The sequence below is a fragment of the Macrobrachium nipponense genome, chromosome 26, assembly GCF_015104395.2.
Source record: "Macrobrachium nipponense isolate FS-2020 chromosome 26, ASM1510439v2, whole genome shotgun sequence".
NCBI lineage: Eukaryota > Metazoa > Arthropoda > Malacostraca > Decapoda > Palaemonidae > Macrobrachium > Macrobrachium nipponense.
In genome coordinates this window covers 35,207,238-35,220,067 of record NC_087215.1, presented here as the reverse complement: position 1 = coordinate 35,220,067, position 12,830 = coordinate 35,207,238, and the positions used below count along the sequence as shown (strand labels likewise).

At 37.6% G+C, this 12,830-nt stretch overlaps 1 protein-coding gene across 5 annotated transcripts in view; it reads right to left on the bottom strand.

Moving 5' to 3' along the window:
• LOC135200183 (long-chain-fatty-acid--CoA ligase ACSBG2-like) overlaps window positions 1–12,830 on the bottom strand; it is a 59,524-nt gene that overhangs the window by 35,821 nt on the left and 10,873 nt on the right. The window contains exon 1 of one of the 5 annotated variants that reach the window (XM_064228554.1): window positions 4,319–4,382. The exons of 3 other annotated variants lie outside the window; for them this stretch is intronic. The gene's annotated coding sequence lies outside the window, so the exon portion shown is untranslated. Of the gene's footprint in view, window positions 1–4,318; window positions 4,383–12,830 lie in introns of those variants that run through there. One more of the 5 variants, XM_064228557.1, reaches the window with a different exon arrangement.

The window sequence follows — 12,830 nt, the reverse complement described above, 5'->3', positions numbered from 1 at the left end:
ATTCCCTGTAATAAACCAAGCTTGTCTGAATAAAATTATTTTCACTTAATTGCCTAATTATACTGACTGGCCGGTTCTCTCAACAGTAGACACTAAGAGATTCATACAGTAATATTGTATTTGTATATCAGACTTTTAAGTATGGATGTCATGTTTAACGCATGACATCCATACACTCATAATACATCATGTCACAATTCTAGTAACCGAAAGAAAATGAAACTGGTATCTTCCCGGCTGGTTTTGTCCGAAGATATTTTAAAAATCGTACAGCAGCAGTAGATATTTACAATTCATATTATCGGGGAGACAAACAGAACAATTCAAACATACATACCAGTAGTTATTACAGCCGGTAGAGTAAGCCATTTCACCACAAAAATGTGTTTTCTCTCTCTCTCTCTCTCTCTCTCTCTTTCAAACATAGTTTTTCGACTCATAACTGACCTTGTATTAATTTCTTATGGAAAATTCACCGGTTAAATCTTTTTTACTACCATTAGGATCAAATAAGCAAAGAAAGGTGTATCCATATTTTTAAAAGCATCATTGCATGTAAGAAGCCCTGAATAAACAATGATGAAATGGGTGTCATTCGGGATCCTGATAAGAAATGATAATATCTATTATAGATACTATTACCAGACGATTCCCTTGCAGCAAAAAAAAATTAATAAATGATTTACATATCTATTACCAGACGATTCCCTGTGAACAGCAAAAAAAAAATAATAATGATTACATATACCTTCACAGACATTCATAATTGCTTAAGACTTCATGTATTAATCTGTCATTTAAGAACAATACTACATAAAAGGCACTTGCTGAAAACTGTTCTGACAATATTAAACTTAAAAATGACGGGAAAAAGAGAATGAACAGCATTAATTTGTATGAACTGGATAATGTGCAATTTCTGTTCTCGTGGAAAAAAAAAATCATGCTATCATTTTGACAGGAGTTAGAAAGATGAACTTATTTATTATTGAACGTTTTCGGATTGGAGTCTAGCCTATAAACAGAAGGTTTGGTAAGACTTCATCCATTTCCTGAGAAGTAAAATGTACAAATATGAAGCCGTGCAAGACATTTAATCCTAATGAGGGGAACAAGATTTACTTGCGAATATTCCATTAGAATCCGATGTATGTCTTGGGCCACATACTATACTCTGTTTTTTTTCATCTGTCCATCCGCCTGTGGTGTTTGGATATGGTAACACTGCGTCCCGGGCTTTAGATAGTTACGCTATGTGTAAGTTTTGTAAATAAAAGGATATAAATGAAAAGTGATACATTTTGCCAACTGAAAAGTGTTTTAATAATTTATGTGCGAATTTACACCGCAAATATTTCGAAATAGGATATTGTTATTATTGTTGAATGTAAGCTGAATGCAACTATCTAAAGCCCGGGACGCAGTGTTACCATACAAAAACGCCACAGGCGGATGGGCAGATAAAAAAGAACAGAGTATAGTTGTCACACACATTTTAACTGCCTGTATATTGCTTGTACGGTCTGTGAGTTTATTATACAAGTAGTAAATTTCTGCTACAATGTATCAGCTCTCTTGAAGATGTCTTAGTACGAAACCGATCCAAATGCAACTTCAATTCCAATTTTTTCTTTTGGTCATTGCATACATACCGTATTTATTAACATTTACACGTATCAACATACATAGGCATAAATGCCGCAACTATACTGGTACGTCAAGAGACCACAGCGGAAACATAACATACGTATTTTCGGAAATCTGATGAGCCAATTTAATTACTTCCCTACACCTTTCCTAATGTGACATTTTCCTAGTGTTTTTCCTTTCCTTTCTCCTGTACCTAATTCGCTACGTCATAGGCATTTAAATAATTGTCAACATCATTTGTCTTAGGTATGGCTTGCCCATGGACACAGCCACAAAACTCCACATCACACATACCCTACAATAATGCCCTTCGTGCCATTTGATCTAAAACGTTTAATGGATTCGTGTAAATGATGACGGGGTAATATTGGGTGCCTCTGCGTTTTGCTTCACCCGAAGCATATTTAAATCTCTAAGAACAAGATTGCCCTTGATTGACTTGAAGTCATTTAAAAGATGTCCAGAAATCTAGAGCCCGGAAGGAAGTGGAGTGCGTTGCCGGGAAAAATTGGCAAGCTGGTTGAAAACTAAAGAAAAGAAACATGCTTAGGAAATCCCTGTACCATGTACAGGTTTTTAAACGCGAATCAAATGTCGCAACTGTTCTTAGTTCGAAGATCATGGTGAAAGGTAAACGAACATGGTGTCGTCTGAAAAGGTTGTCATCTGAAGTCTGCATGACAACGAGATCTCAGTCTTTCAGGGTCAAAAGTTATACCCAGTGATAAAGGTCGGGTGCAGAGACAGATGGACTATCTCCCTCCGAGCATCCGTGCAAAACTGTCTTATACATTCATACCAGTCTTTGCAATACCTTAGACTGTGTAAAAGAGTTGCAATAACAAGTTCGTGAGTGAGAAAGAGACTCTCTCTCCGAGAGTATATTCATGCATAATAGCCTGCTTTGCTAATAAGTTCAGTTGAAATTCCTTTACCAGCGTAAGAAGAGTTGCGACAAAACAGTAAGCGACACTTCCATACACAGACAGACAGGCGGACAAACTAGCCGAACCACCTAGCCCCCCCCCCCCCCAATAATAAATAAAGGACTATTACGAGGAAATTATAATCTAACGAGTCTCGTGTATGGCTGGTCGACGGTATTAGCCCCTGCACAAAACCAAGAACAAATACAGAGAAGAGAGAGAGAGATTATTCCCATAAAATTCCCCGCGCCTGAGGAAAACCCATCGTAAAGATAACACATGTATAAGAGAATGTGACGTCACGGCCTGCTTAAAAGCGGTAGCGTGATTGGTTCTGGAGCCGGTGGCGCGATCATGCTATAGCTGTTTAAAAAAAAAAAAAAAAAAAAAAAAAAAAAAAGCTATAGCTGTTAGCAATTGCCCTGGGCGACAAATGGGTCTAAATTGATAGATGTAAGGGCTCCGTTTTAAATTGCCAATGGACAATCGACTTCCCGGTAGCAGCGACAGCCACACGTCCCATAGGGCAGGAGGCACTTGATAGAGGCATCAATCTATTCTATGGGGGAAGACGAGTTAACAACACTATCACTATGCGAATGTTCACATATTTGGAATATAAAAAAAAAGAATGATGTTAAGTACTTATCACTGACTAATATATCTAATTGATTCACCGGATCAAAACACTTACCATGACGAAATATACAGAGGATTACATCGATAAGAGCTCGTCAATTTTCAAGTAAATGAATTAAAAGGACTTGCATGATGATCAAATTCTTATACGCTCAAAAGTAACCCCATTTACACGGAACAAACCCACAGGGTCCATTCACTGGAAATTAAAGCTTCCAAAGTAGTAACAGAAGGTAATGGGTAATACAGAATGTGAAGAAATCTGTGATATTATATGTATATATATATTATATGTATGTTATTGTATACTGTATAAAACTGTATATGTATATATATATATATAATAATAATATAAAACCAGTTACTGCCTGTCCTTTTGTTACGGAAAACGAGGAGCTCCTATGAAATCCTATAAACCCTTTTGTCCCACTCAGGAGTAAACTATTTAAAATGTGTACTATATTCATAGATGAGGTCACATGGTCTCCAAGCAAATCTTCGCGAGAGAAGTGGCAAAAGGAAGACTTTAAAAAACGCTGTAGGAATAAGACACGCTCAGTACTGGGGGAGAAAGGAAAAATAATTTTAATTGCTATTGTAGGAAAGAAAAACCTCGAGCACCGGAGTCACGAGGCTCGGGCACATCGGCACTCAGTATTAGCCACTGGCAAAATTACTTTAAAATTAAATGAAAAAAAAAAAAAGAAGTTTACTGATCACCTAATCGTATGACACCACATGCCCGTCGCTAGTTACTGCTCCGTGACACTCCTTGATATCCACGAGATTATTAAATAAGAGGAAAAGGAGCCTTCAACCAGCCTTCATTACACACCTTGCTCTACCCGGATATTCTATCATGTAAATCGAATTAAAAACATTCGAATGAGGAGGGGAAAATTCATGCCTGAACGTATTCAGGCAATTCAGGCATCATTAGACCTTTGAATCAAAATACTTATGAAGCGAAGCAAGCATTAGGATATAATGAAAGCATAAACGAGTGCGGCTAGTGGATAACGTCAGTTTCATGTCACGGTGAAAAAAAAAAAAAAAAAAAAAAAAAAAAAAAACTTAAATGGCGAGGAAGACTGCCAGCTTACTTTGCTACCTTACGAAGTTGCTGACTGGAGGGTGTTTAGGCCTCCGTAGATCCTGACAATCTGATCTAAAGAAGAGAGGTATACTGGCGCTGCGTGGTCATAAATTAACCCCCTATCCAAACCCCTCCCCCAACCCAGGGATTTATCTTATCTATTTCTAAAACCATTTATTGATGGCACCTCGACCTTCGGGTCACTTAGTCCACTGGTGATGGGTGTCATGTAATTTTTGGCTCTAAAGTACTTCAAATTTATCTTAATCCTCAAGAGCATTTGATCCACTAATCGCATTCTTAACCGTCAATTATTACCGGGAACCGGAATTTTTAGGGAGCCTGGTAATCCGCCCCTAATTTGTCTAGGTTAAGACGGTATCATATGAGTTAGCCCCCTTACTGTATAATATCGAAGATATAAATTATTATTTTATTGTTAACCGTAATGCAGCATTCCCTTACTATACAATGACGTTGAATGACAATTATTCAAATTATGGGTCGACCTCTTAATTCCACACCGAGTTTATGACTCAATATAATCTCTACAGTAAGTTATTACCATAACTCCATTTATCAGGATGGAAATTAAGTTTTGTTCTCCAACCCTAAGTTTATATGCATCCTCCTAAAACTTCACTTATTTTAGTGTCTTTGACAAATTTTAAAATATCTGATACTATGTTGCCTTTTAAAGCAGACCCTTATTAAATGGAAACTAAAAAAACTGGCTTGCGTCGAGCATTGTTCCTGTTGAAGGATTCCATCTAATTAACCACTGCCATAACTACTATGTTACTGCTTAAACAAGTTTCTTGAATACCTAGTCTAGTTTAGGAAGAACTAAATATCGTTTTTTGTTTTTTCCTTCCCTGCTGCCCCCCCCCCCCCCCCCCCCCCCCCCCCCCCCCCCCCCGGCCCCTCCCCCCCCCGACCCACCACACACACACACCACAAAGCCCCCTCACGCTAAACTCCTGACCAAAAGGTTATCCCTTATTCCTATATAACCTTGGCTCCTTGAACACTTCCATTTTTCTTGAACACAATCGTGCTATATATACTTTGTTACTGGCGAGGTCAAGGGACAGGAACTGTCATACTGTGTTGCTGTCTCCAGTTGATCAGAAAGACATTATTCTTTTTAATGCTTAATTTACTATTCTGCCTTACTTAATGTCATTATCTCTACTTGATTAACTTGTCTGACCACTGGACCAAAGCATTGCTACTGAAGAAACTGGTTGGAAATATACGGTAGTTTCATGCATACATCTAACATTAATGTAAATCAACACCATATTTATGTATTGTACAATCACATATTAGAATAATTAGTTCCCGCATCAGTAGCTGCAAAAATTGAAAGACTATCACCTGAATGTTAAGATTTTTATCGTTCGCTTCACCGATCACAGTGAGAAATCTGGCAAGTGCAGTTTTAACCATGCTGCTGCCAAAATGTTAACTGCGCTGAAACTAAACCTTGCAGATGAGACCACTTGAAATATATCTGTGCACGAGATATTAAACCAAGCAATAAAATACAGACTGTGAAGGAGAACCATTACCATTATATACGCCAGAGTACGACAAATACTCTGATCGTTCAAAGCCAGTCTCGGGTCGACGTTCCTGTCCCTAAACCCACAGCCTATGTATTCTTTAATGCGCAGACTGTTTCATAACCATCAATCTTAGGATCCATTTCCTGAAGCAGCTCTCCTGGCAATATTAAGGTTTTTGAAGTCTACCAATATCCTTACTTAAGTGCAGCGTAAGCATACGTAATACTCAATTCCTCTTCACAACTTTCCACTCAACGTTGTATGTACTTTGAGAAAGCTTGCAAGGAATTACAATGACCATTTTGGATTGTTCACTCTTTCGATCTGGCGGGACCATTTTTTTAAAGTTATTTTTTACTTTTGACTTTAAAAGTAATATTATATACATATATTATATATCTATATATATATGTACATATGTAAATTTCAAAAGATTTGCCACACCTGTCAAATTTCCTAAACACTTCTTAGCACGTCAGTTTATTTACGGCACAATAGCCATAATGACATGGTATCCAATTTTACTGACAAATGTTAACCTCTTGGCTGATGAGAATGTGCGAGAAAGTTAACCTATTTATATTCCTACTCGGGCTTCAAACAATGTTGTAATACAAGCCGTTCAAAGACTAACAGTTTTACCCGATCCTTATAAAGCGGTTATGATGATTATTATTGTTGTTAATTAGCAGATCATATCAGCCTAAACTGACAATAAGCTATGCACGTTTACACTTAAATCATGTACGCAGAAACAAATCCATCATGAATGAATTTAATGGGAGTTGGGGGCTTTCAAACAAAATATTAAATTTCTATTTTTTTTTTTTTTTTTTTTTTTTTTTTTAGTACGGGGTGAAGATATTTCGGGACGCAGCTTGGTGACATCTAGCAAGTTAATTTGGTCGTCTTTCAAAATGTCCTCTAAATTTAACGCAGATCTTGCTACATCCCTTCCTAGCTGCCGAAGCATTCCGATTGGTACGAGACAAGTAACTTTCGCTCACATTCTGCAATAACAATTGTGGCAATGGACTGTACCCATGCCAAGTTTACTGTCCGTTATGCCGTAACCAGTTTAATCTGACGAAGGAAATCCAAAACCCAAATCACGTTCACCTATAGAGAATGAAGAACAACTGCCTTTCCTTATGGAACATAATACTTTGAGAAGCCTTGCTTTTTACCTAATTAATAAAGGAATTGCTATCCAGTCAGTATTTATCGGGTCAATGAACTTTCTGGGCTATTTTAAAGATCACACAGTCTTCGAAAAAAAAAATAGCCAAACTCCCATAAACTGTCATACGAAACAAACTAAATAATCAAGCAATCCCAAGCTCAATTCGTAAAACCTGAGACTTAGGATGAGAAGAATCATATCTAAAGCCATCAAGCAATTCTCTCATTGGAAGGACAAAGGAAAGGAATAAACATTCATCCCTTCAAGATTCTCCTCTTCTCAAGGAACCCTTTGACGTCAAAATCCTCTTATGGCTTCACTATAAAATAAGTCGGTAAAAAGCGAAAATGTTCAATCCTCGTAGAGTAAATGTTAGGCCCTTAAAATACTAATATCTAAACAAGAAAAAAATCAACTTTATAAAGTAACTTCTGACACTACGGTATCTCCATGCATGTTGTGAGCAGTGTGTGTGTGTAACTAGTAGCATTATCACAACATGTTCAAATTCCTACGTAAACTGCGCCATTCACGTAACTTGCACTCAGTATTCCAATACTTCGTTCCTTCCCCTACTTTGCGGTCTTACTTCTCTTCCCTCCTCACACTTTGTACTCTATACTTGTCACCAGCCTATCGTCTTCGATTCTTTCTCCCTGATTAACAATCTCATCCACCCTTTTATACATTAACCTATTCGCCATTTTCATGTAACTGTATTTCTCCCCAATTCACCTCATCTGACTTGACATATACTACACTTTTTTTTTATTTGCCTCAATTTCCTTCCGTGCTTCACTTCCAATGAGAGCTAGTTCAACCATCCTTGTTTCCATATACGTATCCTCAACCTTACCCTACTCGCGTACAGCCTCAACACTCGCCGCTTGAAAACAATTTTAAACATTCACCAATTTCTGTGCATTGCCTCCCAATCAGTACAGAATCATGTGCAGAAATTAACAATCCCACACACCAGTCACATATTTCCTAACACTGATGTACCGTACCTACACCTGATTCATCTCCAATTTACATATTGTATTCATAAGGCGAGACGGTTATGTAGACAATGAACCAAACCTGTCAACATCCTCTATATATTCGAAAACAAAAAGCTTCCATTGTGGAAACTTTGAACTACTCAACTATTCTTGAAAACGATACATTCTCAACAACCTTCACGTTGCCTTTCTATGGATTTTCTCATAAGCTTATTTCAGCTCATGATGCCACTTAGCCTTTTTCTTTTCACTTTCAAATTGTCCCTATTATCCGCCATTTTCCCTTTAAGTTACAAATTCCCCATAACTATCATACACTTAATCCAAAACACCTCTTGTTTGTCTTAACCCATCATGTTATACCAATCTTAAAATCTAAATGTAAATCCACCTGTGCACCTTCGCTGGTATACTATTACACTAGCAAGTCACGTTATAGCCTTGTCATTCTTCCTCTTCCCTTTACAACCTTTACTTTGTTCAGTGGGAAGAATTATTGCGATCAACCATTCCTTCAGGAACTTTTCCCTTTTCTACACATACCTTATAAACCATGGTCAGTCAATCAATAGCACTATTACCACTGCTGTGTGGGTTCACTTTTAACCCATCAACTGCTAGTGCGCTTCAATTCTCCAGCACTTCATTGCCCTTCTTACCTGTCAACAGACACTCCCACAATCTCTGTGAACCCTTTCCACCACTCAAGACATTCACCTTAGCCTATCTTCCTTACTCAACTTTAAATAGTCTCTTCCCTGACCCAGAACTACATTGACTGCAAACAGCAAATCCATTTCCACCATTTATTCTCAAAGTACATTTCGTGGCCTAAGTCTTCCATCTTCCAGCATTCCCTCTAGAACAGCTAAGTCTAAAATTTCTGCTCAACGTACTTCCTTTATGATCGACACTTGCCTTCTTTTTTTCTAAGCGCTCTCGACTATCTTAAACATTTTCATGTACACCAGTATTCCATTTTCAAGTATCACTGTAAATTACTAGCCTATTACCCAACACGTGCAACAACATTTTTGCTAGACTGAACCTTTCATTTCTTCATCCTAACACCTGTAGTCTTTAATCCCTCTTCACACAATCTTAAAACCAATAAAACATTCCAAAATTGGTCACGCCCCATAACCCAATTATGGAGTTATACATAACTGATATTTACCTCCATCTTCATGTCTTGAACCTGCACCCATATCCACCCCCCTCCCCACCCCTTTAATCTTTTGACATTATGTCTGGTGCCTATCTCGGATTCTCACTGCTGTGCTTTATGGCAAACACACGCATTATTTCCAAAGCTAAAACGAAAAATCGTTTTCCTCTGAAAGTGCCTGGGCGAGCAGACAAGAAGTATTTATTAAAGAAAATTTCATAGTTAAAGATAACCTTCACCTAATGCTAGCCAAAACAGAGAGAGAGAGAGAGAGAGAGAGAGAGAGAGCAGAGAGAGAGAGAGAGAGAGAGAGAGAGAGAGAGAGAGAGAGAGAGAGAGAGAGAGAGAGAGAGAGAGAGAGAGACTAATCCTGTTTGTAGTCATACTTGAACTGAATGCAAAGACTTCATTTATCTGCGCCAAAAGGTGAACTAAAACAGTGGCGCCACCGTCTGGTCGGCGGGCGGCGGCTACCTTGGGAACTAACTCGGACGAGTGTCAAGGTACCTCCATGATTGGTACGTTTTCTGTTCAAAGGTAACCTACTATCGTAACTGAAGGCCAGCCACTAACTTCTTAGAAAATTCGAGAAACAAGAGCGTTCACATGGGCAGGTGTGTATTTATGTATTACGTTCTTAAATATACTATACACTTTTTCCAGCGCTCCTGCTTAGAAAAGCTAAATTTTTCTTATGATTTATTTCATAAGTCTACTGTCGTCTGTTGAGAAAAAAAAAATGTGAACTTTTCTGGCGGCATGTTGTACAGAACTTAAAATTTTCAGTTAGTTGATAAAACAAACCTAGAAGTCAAAAGTACGTTCCCATTAACAACTCATTGACTTTACCAGAGATAGTAAAAAAGGCGAATATTCTACTCTACGACCTCTTATAATTAACAATGAAGCCCACCTCCATCTCGTTAATCCAGACAGTCACCTTGCACAGTTCCAGACCAAACACTAACAAGAGATACAGGTAGCTGGGCATGTAACTTAAAGTTGCATGTTTATTAATATTTAATATCTGAGTTAAATCAACTAAGCTGGAGTCACGTTCACATTTATCAGTAATAATGAAATGCCAGTACCGTCTAACCTACTTCGTAAATGAAAAGGATAAAGTTCAATTACTAATCTGTTCTAGTTCGCCATTATAATTGCCCTCTTATCCAGAGATTCGAGGGAGTGATGAACTAAATATAATACATGAAAGCTTTGGGAATCGGGGCCCAGGGTATTGCATACACAAGCTAAGGGACATTTGAATGTACATGAATCCTTTTGCGTTGCAAGTATCATCTGGATCACAGGCCACTTAAATGTTTGTCGAATATAAAAAATGCAGTAACAAAAGCATCGGCAGACATGAGAATGTACCTCCGTATTATACGGAGGTACATTCTCATGTCGTCAAGTCTGTATCAAGTTAAAATTGGCATCCTTCCCTGGGGCAATACTCCTACCTTTACATAAGTAACCTGGACCATAAAGGGATTATTAGGTCCACGGGGTTCATTTCCAAAACAAACTTACGTATTTGAGTGCTATTTCCTAGCCCTCAAAACACTGGAAACTAAAACTGGTTACATTTTGCGTAGTTGGTTGGTGTTAAAATAGTTTTCGTTTACTCAAGTTCCTGTAATAAAAGAAGCATATTGTAAACAGAATGTAAACTCTTAATTCTCTCAGACGACACTGAAATACACGGCTCTGGTGAAGGTAAATTCATATTCAGAAAAGCAAGCACGTTCAATGTCCTTATCTTGCTAATCTAAGGTCTATTTTAAATAACCATTTACCCGTGCGTATGACCTTTGCTGTACTACACTCCACACTGATCGACAGACCGTGGTCAATAACTAGGCAACAACTTATGATAACCGGGGATAAAGAATGTGGTCAGTTAAGTACTTGTGTTAAAAAAAATACTGTTCGGCATTTAGGGTAATGCTTATTTTTTTATCGTATCAACAATAATTTTTTTCTCTAACCAAAACTAGTTTATGGAAATATCTCTGGGATTTACTTCATGTTGTGGGCATTTTTTTTTTTTCTTCTCTTTGCTGCAGCCTCATGTAATTGCACGGTATGGCTACTCATTGTAAAGCAAAACTTTGTGATACATCAAAATTATATTATGGCTCTGGTATTACTGCCAAGAATGCAGGGTAGTACTGAAATTCGGTCAACCTTTGATGCATCTCGGGTTAAATGTAGAGTCCACTCTCCCTGGCAGATAATATATACTGGATCTAGTTATAATTACTGTCAAGGCCAACACCTCGAGGTTGCAGACTCCTCTGTCTGCTGAACAGTACAAACACATTGGAAAAAAAAAATTTCCCGATTAACGATAGACCTTGGTATGCAATTCAAATAGACTGCCATATGATAATGCTCAACGTTTTTGAGAAGCAATTGTTTCCAGTTAAATTACCGAACTTGAAGCGTCAAGAGTTAATTTATTAGCAGAAAAAAAAGCTAAGAAAAAATTCCAATCTGTACCCTTGAATTTATTAGCTCCAAAATTCTTCCTTCTCTCGCTTGTATTCGGAAACTACTAACCAGCCATAAGGGCAACACAGACCTATGTACTTCACAATGCTTCAGAGGACAACAAGTTTTCATTCGTTTTATCTCTTCCTGATACTCTCGCTTCTTCGGCGGTTTCTCACAAGATAGGCTTTGTATACAAGTGTCAAACCTACTAACAGATAGCTGGGGCGGAGATCTAAGGAAGTTTTATCACCGCAATTAATATCAAAGAAAGGCCTACATAACGGAAGCGCTATTTATGACTATGACAATGCTAAACGTTTCCTTAGTACATATTGTAGCGCATACTAATCCTGGTTTTAAATGCTAATGCTATTCTGATCATTGTGGCTACGTTGTTGTGTATTCTTCTGAAAACTTTCATAATCGCTCGGAAGTTGCAGCGTGTTTCAATTATAAAATATGTTCAGGGGATGTTGTGAAACTGAAATCTATCTCGTCTGATTCCCATCACATTTGCCACAAGGTTTCTGGCACAGATTTCCAACTTCCAATTTCGAATGAAATTTCTTCCTAGACAAATTGCTCATATGGGCAAAAACCGTATTCCGGTGATTATTAACGAACAGAATGCCGTTTCAGTGTAGTAATTTTTACCATGGGCAGACCGAATATTTCAAAAGAACATGGTTTATTTATTCGATTGCTTCTCTGTACAGTTTTTTTTTATTTATTTATTTATCGAGCATGGATGCACGAGCAGTGTGGGGTGACGTCATACAGTTCAGTCACTTACTCTATAAAAATCCAAACCTAGTAATGGTCTCTAAGATCCTGTTAATTTATTAGATGGTTTCAGACATGCCGAGTCCTTACTGTTCTTGTACGTTGTTTGTCTTTATATTTACTATTGGAAAAAATAAAAGCCACAATTCCCTTATATATCAATGTATGCTATTGAACACTGATAACTGTTCACCAATATTTTCTTTATAAAAAAATACTTTAATCTTGTCAAACTAACAAAATTGCAAGATATAAATTTGATGTCAAAATACCAAATTGCAGATTTTCCTCGTGCATTCTAATTTTTT